This window comes from Canis lupus, chromosome 35 (assembly GCF_048164855.1).
Source record: "Canis lupus baileyi chromosome 35, mCanLup2.hap1, whole genome shotgun sequence".
Taxonomy (NCBI): domain Eukaryota; kingdom Metazoa; phylum Chordata; class Mammalia; order Carnivora; family Canidae; genus Canis; species Canis lupus.
In genome coordinates, this window is record NC_132872.1 from 24484618 (window position 1) to 24498809 (window position 14192).

A 14192-nucleotide genomic window follows, 5' to 3' on the forward strand; every position below is an offset into this window, starting at 1 on the left:
ATACATCCCAAACAATAATAAGCTTTGGTTTAAAATAATTCAGATTGAATTTCCAGAGGCCTGAAAATTCTAATTCTAGATTAAACCATTCTGGCAGATCTCAGCTGTCATATTAAGGCTCTTTACAAATAGGACCATAGAGTGGTTAAACTTTTGAGTATAAAAGTAATAATTAAGACTGTCCTGGGTACACTGGGTTCTTTGCTATATTTATAAGGAAATAACATTGGGGGGGGGGAGTAAGAATTCTAACCTCAGTCCTCTGTAAATAAAGTGACAGAACTTTAACATCTATCACAGTGTGTTAAGGCTCGATCTATTTTCAAGCCTTAACACACTGTGATAGAATAATGTCCCCTGAAAGATACCCACATCTTGATCGCTGGAACCTGTGAATGTTAATTGATGGCAAAAATGAACTTTGCCAATGGGATTCAAATAATGATCTTGACATGGGAAGATTATGCTGGATTATCTCAGTGAGCCCCAAAGGTAATTCCAAGTGTGCCTGTAAGAGAGAAACCACAGAAAAAGAGAAGAGAATGTGATCAGAGGGAGAGACTGGAGAGAATGGCCTCGAGCCGAGGAACGCTGGCAGCCACAAAAACTGAAAAAGCAATAGTTTTTGCTTAGAGCCCAGTCTGGCCCTGCCAACAGGGATTTCAGTCCAGTGCAACTGATTTTGGACTTCCGGTCTCCAGTACTCGAAGACCAAGAGATTGTTGTTGTAGTCCCTTAGCATCGTGGCAGTATACAGGAGTGCTAGGAAACTGACGCACACTCCTTTGGCTGTTGAGTGTAAGCTGACTTACAGTTTAAAGGAATCCTTCTGAGTATCTCCAAGTACAGCACATCTTCACATACTCTTAAATTCTGGCTAAAGGTGGTTTAGGCAATGAATGTACACTTAGGCCACAGTGTTGAGGTTTAATCAAGAACTGGGGCATTTGTGAGGTAAACTACATGTGATCATGGACCAAAGGCTGTGCTATTCAGGTAGGAGGCAAAAGTTGACACACCAAATCTCTCTGAGGAATATAGATGCAAAATTCCTCAATAAAATATTAACACACCAAATCATTTAATGCATTAAATCATCCCAATCAAGTAGGATTTATTCCATGGAGGTAAGTGTGGTTCAAAATTTACAAATCAGTGTACTATACCCTATTAATAACAATACAATCATCTCCATAGATGCAGAAGCAGCATCTGACAAGGTACAATATCCACTCATGACAAACTCAACAAAGTAGGCTTACCAGAACCATAACATAGGAGCTATTTATGAAAAAACCTACAGCTAACCTACTCAGTGGTAAAGAACTCAGCTTTTCCTCTAAGACCAAAAACAAAACAAGGATAATGACTCAACACTTCTGAGTGTCCGGCAGAGTCCTGGAACCCTAAGCACAACAATCCGACAAGGAAAAGAACAAAAGACATCAAATTGGAAAGAAGTAAAACTTCATTTTTTGTGGATGGCATGATACTATATACAGAAGTATCGTATACCCTAAAGACTCCATTAAAAAAACTATTAGAACCGATAAATTCAATAAAATTGAGGGATACAAAATCAACATACAGAAATGGTGCATTTCTATACACTAATAAGTAGCAGAAAGAAATTAAAATCTCATTTATGATTACATCAAAAGAATAAAATAGCTAGCTAGGATTTAGGATTAACCTTAACCGAGGAGGTAAAAGACATACTCTGAAAACTATAAAACAGATTAATTCCATGGCCATGGAATGGAAGAACCAATCCTGTTAAAATGTACATACTACCCAGGGCAGTTTACAGATTAAATGTAATGCCTATCAAAATACAACATTTTGGGCAGCCCCGGTGGCTCAGCGGTTTAGCGCCACCTTCTGCCCAGGGCCTGATCCTGGAGTCCTGGGATGAGTCCCACATCAGGCTCCCTGCATGGAGCCTGCTTCTCCCTCTGCTTGTGTCTCTGCCTCTCTCCCTCCCTCCCTCTCCCTCCCTCCCTCCCTCCCTCTCTCTCTCTCTCTCTCTCTCTCTCTCTCCTCTCATGAAGAATGAGTAAATAAAATCTTTAAAAAAAAAAAAAAATTGGAGGGGGGGAGGCACCTGGATGGCTTAGTTAAGCTGTCTGCCTTCAGTTCGGGTCATGATCCTGGAGGGCCTGGGATCAAGCCCCACATCAGGCTCTGCTCCACAGGGAGCCTGCTTCTCTTTCTCCCCCTGCTGTTCCCCTCCTTGGGGTCTTTCTCTCAAATAAAATCTTTTAAAAAAAATACATTTTTCACAGAACTGAAACAAATAATTACAAAATTTGTATGGAACCCAAAAAGACTCTGAAGAGCCAAAGCAATCTTGAGAACAAAACTGGAGGTGTATCACAATGTCAGATTTCAAATTATACTGTACAGGTGTAGCAGTTAAAACAGGATGGTATTGGCACAAAAAGAGTCACAAAGATCAGTAGAACAAAACAGAAAACCCAGAAATAAATCCATGCTTACATGGCCAATCTACAGTGAAGGAGGCAAGAACACACACCAGGGAAAAGAGTCTCAATAAATGGTGTTGAGGAAACTGAACAGCTATATGCAAAAGGATGAAACTGCACCACTATCTTACACCACACACAAAAAGAAACTCAAAATGGATTAAAGATAAAACCTGAAACTATAAAAACTCACAGAGGAAAATAGGCAGTAATTTCTTAGACATCAGCTAGTTACATCTTTCTAGATCTGTCTCCTCAAAGGAAACAAAAGCAAAATTAAACTATTGGGAGGGACTACATCAAAATAAAAAGCTTTTGCACAGCAAAGGAATCCATCCACAAAAAGGCAACCCACTAAATGGGAGGAGAAATTCACAACTGATATATCCAATAAAGGGCCAATGTCCCAAATATAGACTTCTACAACTCCATCCCCCCAAAACAAATAATCCACTTAAAAATGGGCAAAGGACCTGAATAGACATTTTTCCAAAGATGACACAGATGGCCAACAGACATGGAAAGATGCTCAACATCACTAATCATCAAGGAAATGGAAATCAAAGCCACAATGAGTCATCACCTGTCAGAATGGCTAAAATAAAAAAGACAAAAGTGTTGCCATTACCAGATTACCACATGATCCAGTAGTTCCTACTACTGGGTATTTACTAAAGAATATGAAAACACTAATTTGAAAAGATATGCACCTCTGTGCTTATTGCAGCATTATTTACAATAACCAAATTATAGAAGCAGCCTAAGTGTTCACTGATGAAGAAAATATGCATACTTACAGTGGAATATTGCTCAACTGTAAAAAATGAAAGCATTGCCATTTGCAACATGGATGGATCTGAAGGGTATGTATGATGGTAACTGAAATAAGTTAGAAAAAGACAAATACCATATGATTGCACTTGTGGAATTTAAGAAACAACAAAGAAAAAAGAGACAAACCAAAAAGCAGACTTGTAACTATAGAGAAATAGTTACCAGAGGGAAAGTGGGAGTGGGAGCTGGGGAGGGAGATGGGTGAAATAGGTGAAGGGGATTAAGAATACACTTACCAAGGTGAGCACTGAGTAATGTATAGGATTGTTGAGTCATTATATTTTACACCTGAAAGAAACACTGTAAACTATATTGGAATTTTAAAAAAAGATGTGATATTTATGTGTGTATATAAGTAATTCCACACGATGGAATATTAATCATAAAAAAAATGTAATTGAGGCACCTGAGTGGCTCCATTGGTTAAACATCTGCCTTTGGCTCAGGTCATGATCACACAGTCCTGGGATCGAGCTCTGCACTGGGCTCTCTGCTACTTGAGGAGCCTGCTTCTCCCTCTCCCCCTGCTTGTACTTGTGCTCTGTGTGCCAAGTAAATAAATCTTAAAAACAAAAACAATGAAATCTTGCTATTTGCAACAATATGGATAGACCTAGAAGATACAATGCTAAGTAAAATCAGAAATACAAATAGCATATGATTTCTCATATGTAGAATTTAAGGAACAAAAATAAGAGATAAAAAACCAAATTCTTAGAACTCATGATTTCCAGAGGAGAGCTGGGTGTTGGGATGAGTGAAATAAGGATACACTTAACTCAAAAAGGACAAATGTCTAGAATTGCTGAATCACTAATATTGCACGAGTGAAACACTATGTTAGTAAAGAAAAGTTGGGATGCTTCTGCCACTACATAAAAGAAATATCAAAATAAAGACACTTTCCAAATATTTTTAGGCAATATGAAAATAACTACAGTCTGGTTTATTTTAAGGGGACAGTGCACAAATTCTGTTAGGGGTTGAAAGCTCGTATTCTTAGACCATTCTAGATGGTCTTCATGACAGAGGTTTATTCAACATCCTGCTGAACACTGCGACAGAAATGGCTGTGCTGCCTGGCCCCAACCAAAGAAGGGGAGGGAGTGAAAAGTGGGAAAGGTTAAAGGACCAATACATGACTGTTGCCTTTCAGAGCTCAGACAGCTTAATTTCTTCAGTAATTTTGTTGGCACTGCAAGAAAACAGGACTTTGTGCAAGCCTTGTCTTAGAAGCCATGGGAAGGCTCTACAGAGAAGGCTCCAGAGCAATTGTAGGGCAAGAAGACCATGACTAAAACTGACTCCTGGTAATTAATTTGGAGGATGTAAAGTTTAAAGGGAACCAGAGGGGATCCCTGGGTGGCGCAGCGGTTTAGCGCCTGCCTGAGACCCAGGATCGAATCCCACGTCGGGCTCCCGGTGCATGGAGCCTGCTTCTCCCTCTGCCTATGTCTCTGCCTCTCTCTCTCTCACTGTGTGCCTATCATAAATAAATAAAATTTTAAAAAAAATTAAAGGGAACCAGATAGAGCAGGTAAGATTCTTTGCAGAGATAGCCCATCATCTAAATTATCAATGAACTGCTATATTAAACAACTTGCACCCAATTTTATTTCAGTGTCTGCTTTATGTTAAGAACTGTGAAGGATCTAAGATTTTACCATTTTTGCAAACTATAGTCTAATGAGAGTGCCTGGGTGGCTCAATTGGTTAAGTATCTGCCTTTGGCTCAGGTCATGATCCTGGGGTCCTGATATCCAGCCCCGTGTCAGGCTCCCTGCCAAGCAGAGAGCCTGCTTTTCCCTCTCCCCCTTCTCCCCACCCCCACACTTGTGCACATTCTCTCTCATAAGTAAATTAAAAAAGTTTTTAATAAAAATAAATACTGTAATAAGAGATAAAGATGACCAGTACATAATGATAAAGGGATTAATCCAACAAGAGGACATAACAATTGTAAATATGTATGCACCCAACTCGAGCATCTAAAGCAAATATTAAAAGATATAAAGGAAGAAAATGATAGTAATATTGTAACAGTAGGGGACTTTAACACCCTCCTTGCATCAGTGGATAGATCATCCAGGCAGAAAACGAATAAGGAAACCATGTCTTTCAGTGGCACATTAAACCAGATGGACTTAACAGATATACCTAGAACATCTCTTCCAAAACCAGAACACACATTCTTTTCAAGTGCACAAGGAACATTCTCCTGGACAAATCATTCATTTTAGGACACAAATCTCAATAAATTTAAGAAGGCATATCATACATCATTTCCAACCACAACAGTATAAAACCAGAAAACAATCATAAGAAAAAAACAAAAAATGCAAACATGGAACCTAAACAACATGCTACTAAACAGCCAACAGCTTACAAAGAAAAAGGAAATCAAAAAGCTACATACAGGGGCACCAGGGTAGCTCAGTGGTAGAGTGTCTGCCTTTGCCTCAGATTGTGATCCTGGAGTCCTGGGATCAAGTCTTGCATCAGGCTCCCCAAAGGGAACCAGTTTCTCTCTCTGCCTATGTCTCTGCCTCCGTGTTTCTCAGGAATAAATAAACTTTTTTTCTTAAAAAAAAAAAAAAAAAAAAAAAAAAAAACTACACGCAAACAAATGAAAATAGAATATACAGTAATCCAAAATCTTTAGGATGAAGGAAAAGCAGTTCTAAGAAGGAAATTTATAACAATACAGGCCTACCACAAATAAAAATCACAAATTAACAATCTAAACTTACACCTAAAAGAACTAGAAAAAGAAGAAAAATCAAATCCCAAGTTTAGCACAAGGAAGGAAATAATACAGATCAGAGCAGAAATAAATGAAATAGAGACTGGGAAAAAAAGAAAGGAAAAAAAGAAAACAAGATCAATGAGGGCCCCCTGAGTGGCTTAGTGGTTGAGCATCTGCCTTCGGCTCAGGGTGTGGTCCTGCAGTCACGGGATCCAGTCCCACGTCGGGCTCCCTGCAGGGAGCCTGCTTCTCCCTCTGCCTCTGCTCTGCCTCTCTCTCTCTCATGAATAAATAAAATTGAAAAAAAAAATCCATGAAACCAAGTTATTTCTTCAAAAAAATAAAACTGATAAACCTCCAGCCAGACTCAAAGAGAAAAGACATAAATAAAATCAAAATGAATGAAAAAGAAGTAACAGTCAACACCACAATACAAAAGGATTACAATGCTACAAAATATTATATACCAGCAAATTGGACAACCTAGAAAAAAATGGATAAACTCCTAGAAACATATATTCTTCAAAAACTGAATCAGAAAGAAACAAAATCTGAAGAGACCAATTACTAGTAACAAAACTGGATTGGTAAACTCCTAAAAAAGTCAAGGAGCAGATGGATTCATAGGTAAGTTCTACCACACATTTAAAGGAGAGGTAATACCTATTCTCTCAAACTATTCCAAAAAACGAGGAAGGAGAGCTTTCAAACATTCTACAAGGCCAGCACTGCCTTGGTAACAAAACTAGACAAAGACACTACTAAGAAACAAAACTACAGGCCCGTAGCTCTGATGAACACAAATGCAAAAATTCTCAACAAAATATTAGCATACTGTATTCAACAATACATTAAAAGGATCATTCACTGCAATCAAGTGGGATTTATTCCAGGGATGCAAGGATGATTCCCTATTTGAAAAAAATCAACATGATACACCACATGAACAAATAGGATAAAAATCATATGATCATCTCAGATGCAGAAAAAGCATTTGATAAAATTAAACACCATTCATGATACAAACTCTCAGCAAAGTGGGTTTTCAAGGAACATATATCAACATAATAAAGGCCATATGTGATGATGGTTGCGGGAGGGGGAGAGACTTATAGCTGACATCTTATTCAATGGTGAAAAACTGGGAGCTTTTCCTCTAAGATCAGGAACAAGATAAAGATACCCAATAGTCTTGCTGCTTTTATTCAGCATAGTATTGGAAGTCCCAACCACAGCAATCAGACAAGAAAAAGGAATAAAAGACATCCAAATTGATAAGGAAGAAGTTAAAATGTTTGCAGATAACATACTATGCACTGGAGACTCTAAAGACTCCACACACACACACACAAAAAAAACTATTAGAAATAACGAATACAAAATTAACACATAAATCACTTTCACTTCTATACACTAATAATCAAATAGCAGAAAGAGAAATTATGAAAACAATACCATTTACAATTGCATCAAAAAGAATACCCAGGAATAAATTTAACCAAGGAGGTGAAGGAGTATGTACTCTGAAAACTATAAAAAAATAAAAAAAATTGGTGAAAGAAACTGAAAATGACACAAATGCAAAGACATTCCATGCTCATGACTGGAAGAACCAGGGCAATCCACAGATTCAGTGAAATCTATTAAAATACCAACAGCATTTTTCACAGAACTAGAATAATATAAAATTTGTATGGAACCACAGAAGACCTTGAATAGCCAAAGCAACTTTGAAAAAGAACAAAGCTGGAGATAATCACAATCCCAGATCTCAAGATACATTACAAAGCTGGTCAATTAATATGGTCAGTTAATCTATGACAAAGGAAACAAGAACATTCAATAGGGAAAAAACAGTCTCTTGAATAAATAAATGGTGCTGGGAAAACTGGACCACTTTATTACACCATACACAAAAATAAAACTCAAAATGGATTAAAGACCTAGATGTCCTAGAAGAAAACATCATGAGTAATTTCTCTGACAGCAGCCATAGCAACATTTTTCTAGATCTCTCTCTTCAGTCAAGGGAAACAAAAGCAAAATTAAACTACTAGAACTACATCAAAATAAAAAGCTTTTACGGGCAGCCCTGTTGGCTTAGCGGTTTAGCCCTGCCTTCGGCCCAGGGTGTGATCCTGGAGACCCGGGATTGAGTCCCACATCGGGCTCCCTGCATGGAGCCTGCTTCTCCCTCTGCCTGTGTCTGTGCCCCACCCCCCCAATAACTGAATTTTTAAAAATCTTAAAAAAAAAAAAAAGCTTTTGCATAGTGAAGGATACTAATAAGACAAAAAGGCAACTGAATGGGAGAAGATATTCACAAATGATATATCTGATAATGAGTTAATATCCAAAACTTATAAAGAGTTTATATAACTCAGCCACATAAAAATAACCCAATTTAAAAATGGGTAAAGGACCTGAAGAGGCCCTTTTCCAAAGACAAACAGATGTCCAATAGACACGTGAACATGCTCAACATCACTAATCATTAGGATTAATGCAAGCCCAAACCGAAAATGAGATATTTTATACCTGTCAGATTTGTAGAATCAAAAAGAAATAACAAGTGTTGGTGAGGACGTGGAGAAAAAGAGGCCCTTGTGTGCTGATGGGAATGCAAATTAGTGTAGCCACTGAAAAATGGTATGGCGTTTCCTCAAAAAAATTAAAAATAGAAAGCCCTCATAATCCAGTAATTCCACTATTGGGTATTTACCCCTCCCCCCACCAAAACAAAACATGAAAACACTAATTCTAAGTTATATGCTCTATTTTTTTTTAAGATTTTATTTATTTATTCATGAGAGACACAGAGATGGAGATAGAGAGAGAGGCAGAGACACAGGCAGAGGGAGAAGCAGGGTCCTGGCGAGGAGCCGGATGAGGGACCCGATCCCGGCACCCCCAGATGACGACCTGAGCCAAAGGCAGATGCTCAACCACGGAGCCACGCAGGTGCCCAGTACCTCTATGTTTACTGCAGCATTTACAATAAACAAAATAAAGGAAGCAATTCAAGTGTCCGTCCACAGAGGAATGCATAAAGATGTGATCTATGTATACAACGGTATCAGCCATAAAACATGAAAGCTTGCCCACTGGGACAACATGGATGGACCCAGAGGGTATCATGCTAAATAAGAGAAAGGAGAAGACCATATGATTTTACTTGTATGTTGAACCCAAAAAGCAAAACAATGAATAAACAAAAAGAGACCCACAGAACAAACTGATGGTTGTGGCAGTGCAGGGGAGCAAAATGGGCGCAAGAGGAGACAGAGACTTCCACTTATGGGATGAGTAAGTCAGGAGGATGAAAGTAGAGTGTGGGGAGTCCAGTCCTTGTTATTACATCAGCATTGTATGGTGGCAGATGGCAGTACACGCGTGGTGAGACAGCAGGACGTATGCTGTACACCTGAACTGATGTAATATTGTGATGGACTAATAAAAAGCAAGGTAGTGAAAAAATAGTAGTTTTTTTACAGGATGGTATGGTTTCAAGGGAGAAACTCTGAGAATGAATCTACAGACACAAGAGTAATAACACTTGAGCACCAAGGAACACATTTGTAGGGTTTCAAATATTTCAGGAAGAGCTAGGAATCACATTTAGAATATTACAGCTTGCCCACCATGCTCTGTTCTTCCAGATTCTTGTTCACTTGGTGAATTATGAACCAGCTATGAAGTAATTACTGAATAAGAAGTAATGTCCTTGCACGTTTGAGTTTTGGTTATTTGATGGTAGATCTGGAGTTTAAATTGGGTTTTTTGGGATCCCTGGGTGGCGCAGTGGTTTAGCGCCTGCCTTTGGCCCAGGGCGCGATCCTGGAGACCCGGGATCGAATCCCATATCGGGCTCCTGGTGCATGGAGCCTGCGTCTCCCTCTGCCTATGTCTCTGCGCCTCTCTCTTTCTCTCTCTCTCTCTGTGTGACTATCATAAATAAATAAAAAAATTAAAAAAAAATAAATTGGGTTTTTTTCCTTGTTGTTGTTAAATAATCTCTAACCCCAAGGTGGGGCTTGAACTCCCAATTCTAAGATCAAGAGTCACACATTTCACGGACTGAGCCAGCCAGGGACCCCTGGACCTTAACTTTTTAATTTTTGATTTTTGTTCAAGACCACTTTATCCTGAAGTGCATTCTCTCTTCCAATAACTAGCTTTTACTTTTTCTTTAATCTTTGCTCAAGAATAGAACTGAATGAAGATAATAATTTAACAAGAAAGATGTGACTGCAACACAAGGGTGGTTGTAAGGCATAAAGGAGAAAAGCCCGTATGAAAGCTGCTGCACTGGCAAGGTGTGGCCACTGCAGACACACAGAACACACAGCTTTTCCCTTGCCATCCGTCCCCTGGCTTCATCAGACCCACTCACCACCAAAACACACCCCACAGTCTTAGGAGGGAGCATAAAAGACTTAAAACTACTACAAGTGGAGCAGAACATTGATCTTGAAAACTTAACTCTTTTGTCTAAACCCTTTTTTACTTGGTAGACTTTGCACAGACCTAACTTGGTGGCAGCAAGAAGCCCTTCCCTAAACATCCACTTGAAGTCACAATCCAATAGTCCGTTTAAACCCTGTAATGTCAGTAATTTACTCATTTGCAACCAATGCGAAACCCATTATCTGTTAGCTCTCAACCTTACAGGCGAGGCCAATATTGAGTGGCACTTTCGTAACTACTTGCATATCCTGACTTATTTCAACAAAAGACATCGGGACTCCAAGGGAGTCACGCCAATTAGTTAAATGTGCTGCCTTAGTTGAGCTGCAGGAGAAGGATTGCAACATGTATTATGCAAAAAAGTATCTTTGCTCAACAGAAAGTGAGGGATTACAGGGGAATGACCTTTGACCAAAACATTTTCATGGCCTTGAACAGCAGTGTTCTGTTGCAAGCGGACCAAATCCAAGGTTCGCTGTGATGGGTATCACTTTCTTACCAGGGGGCATGTTACCACACATTGTAGAATGAAATGTTACCTGCTAATGGAGAAGCCTCCTTCATTCATTCATTTCCGCGTTCTAATGTACCAGAAGGCAGGATCGCCCAAATACGACACCGAAAGGACAAGATGACACGCATTTAATGAAATACCAAACAAGTTCTAGCGTCCATGTGCTTTATCTGTTATAGGAATGCTACATAAAGGTAAAGTGCTTTTCCTTCCATAGCGTCATCGAGATGGCGAGGATGGCTTGTCCACTAGTTTTCAGACTATTCTGAGCTCTTCTCTGAAGGAAATACCACAAGGTGTTCTCTGGGGACGAAGAAGGAATCCAAGGCAGAGGGCTCCTAGGCTCGCCACACCCACATCAGGCAGATCATTCTCACAGATACTGGGTTTACTGCAAGATTCTCTGACCAAAAACAGTTTCACGCTAAAATTATGAAGTTTTAAATAGTTGTCTGTGGGCCTATTAGGATACAGAGCAATCCTCAAAATGCAGTCCATGGTTACCTGAAAGTTCTGACATCCTTTAAAAGATCTGTGAGTTTTAAAGTATTTTTATAACACTAAGAAGTTATTTGGGAACTTCTAGTTGTAGCCAAGATGGAGTTATGGGGTTCAGACTTACCCTCCCATCTGAAATAACTTAAAAAAGGACCACATATGAGACAGTATTTTTCAGACATCAGGCCTCAGGATAGTGATCCAAGAGAAGGTAAAGGAAAGAGGTGAACCGTCTAATTGCTCGAACTTGAATTTCTAGTTTGCAGCACAGGGAATGGGACCACAGCTGGAGGTTAAGCCTCCCTGAGGAAGGAGGTGAAGCTGGAAGCTGCGAGAAGCCAAGACAGTAAGACTTCACGGGGCAGAGGGATCAGAGGAGAGAGTAGCACAGAGAAGAAGGAAGCTCAAGAGATCTGCAGAGCACATCTTTAGCCGAGTACTGATCACGCAGATATGAGGAAACTGCCTGGGCGCAGGCACTTGACAGTGACAAAGCAAAGAGAGCCACTGATATAATAAAGAAAAAATACACCAAAAACAGAAAATAGCCAAAAGGAAATACACAGGGGAAAAAAAAAAATACCAGGGTCGGGGGAGGAGGGGCGAAGACAATAGTATCATTGCTGGGACAATTTCAAGCAGCCTGATGTGTATGATTAGGGAAAGGTTCATAACACTAAGAAATCATAGCTGGTGATGTTCTAAATTTGATAAAAATTATAAAACCAAGGATGCACAAATCACAAAACTCCTAAGCACAAGAAACATGAAAAAAAAAACTGCACGAAAGCTTAATATCATAATCAAATTCTATAAATTTAATCAAGAGAAAAATCTTAAAGGCACATAAAGGTAAAAAAAGACATTATAGAGCACAAAGGATAATAATAATGTACTTTGCCTCTAGAATGCAAGCCGGAAGACAGTACAGCAGCATACTTAAAAACATTCAAAGGAAAGAAACAAGGTGAATTCTATAATCAGTAAGAATATATTTTTAAAAATGAAAGCAAAATACTTTTCAGACATACAAAAGCTGAGAAAATACATCACCAGAGACCTACACTACCTAAACGTTAAAGGAAGTGCTTCAAGTAGAAAAACAAAGATCTACTCTAATGAAGAGTATCAGAAATGGTAAATATGTTGGCAAACAAAAGAGGTTTACTTGCATTTTTTTACTTGCTTTTTAAGTATCTTTAAGAGATTATTGGGGGGACGCCTGGGTGGCTCAGCGGTTGAGCGACTGCCTTTGGCTCAGGGCATAATGGGGCTCCTTGTGAGAAGCCTGCTTCTCCCTCTGCCACTGTGTCTCTGCCTCTCTCTGTGTGTCTTTCATGAATAAATAGAATCTTAAAAAAAAAAGATTATTGAGTGTTTAAAACAAAAATAGCAATATATTGTGGGGTTCACACATATGCTGAAGTGCAATGTATGACAACACAAACGAAAGGGTAAAATCAAGTATACTACTTAAAATTCTTACATGTCAAGTGGCACAATACTTGCAGGTTGACTGTGATGTTAAAAATATATACTAAAATCCATAAAAGGGGCACCTGGGTGGCCCAGCAGGTGAGTGTCTGCCTTCAGCTCAGGGCATGATCCTGGGGTCCTGGAATCAAGTCCCGCATCGGGCTACCCGCAGGGAGCCTGCTTCTCCCTCTGCCTTCGTCTCGGTCTTTGTCTCTCGTCTCTCATGAATAAAATCTTTAAAAAAAAAATATATACACAGCAGATTCATTTTTCATAAAGATATCAAGGCAATTCAATGGGAATAAGGTAATCTTTTCAACAAATGGTGCTCGAACAACTAGATAACCATAGGCAAAAGGGGAAAAAAAATGGAAAGAAAGAAAAAGAGAATCTTGACTTTTTTTTTTTTTTTTTAAGATTTGAGAGAGAGAGACAGCACTGGCAGGAGGGGCAGAGGGAGAGAGAGAATCTCAAGCTGAATCCATTCTAAGTGCAGAGCCTGACATGGGGCTCGATCCCAAGAACCTGAGATCATGACCTGAGCTGAACCCAAGGCTTGGACACTCAACCAACTGCACCACTGAGGCACCCCGCAAAGCATCCTGACTCTTACCTCACACCATATATAAAAAATTGACCACGTAAGAGCGCAAACTATAAAACTTCCAAAAGAAAACGGGATAAAGTTAGCGACATTGGGTTTGGCAATTTCTTCAATACAACATAAAAAAGGGCAAACTTTAAAAAAAGAAAGGATTTTTATCTAGAATATAAAAAAAACTCTTACTAATCAATACGAGGATAAATAATCCAATAAAAATATGGGGAAAACATATGAATAGACACTTAGTCAAAAAGGATGCACAGACAGCAAAGCACATGAAAAGATGCTCAGCGTTATTAGTCATTAGGGAAATACAAAATTAAAAAAAAAAAAAGGAAAGCCACAATGAAATAACACTATACACACAACAAAATGGGCCAATTTAAAGGGTCATCAAACCAAGTGAGTATTGGTGAGGATGTGGAGCAACTGGGGCACCGGCGGACTGACGGTAAGGAAGTAAAATGGCAGTCACTCTGGAAACCAGTTTGGTAGTGATGTACACAGAGGACCCCGCCGTTCCACTCCCAGATTTTTACTCAAGAAAAATGAACAACTTGCACAAAA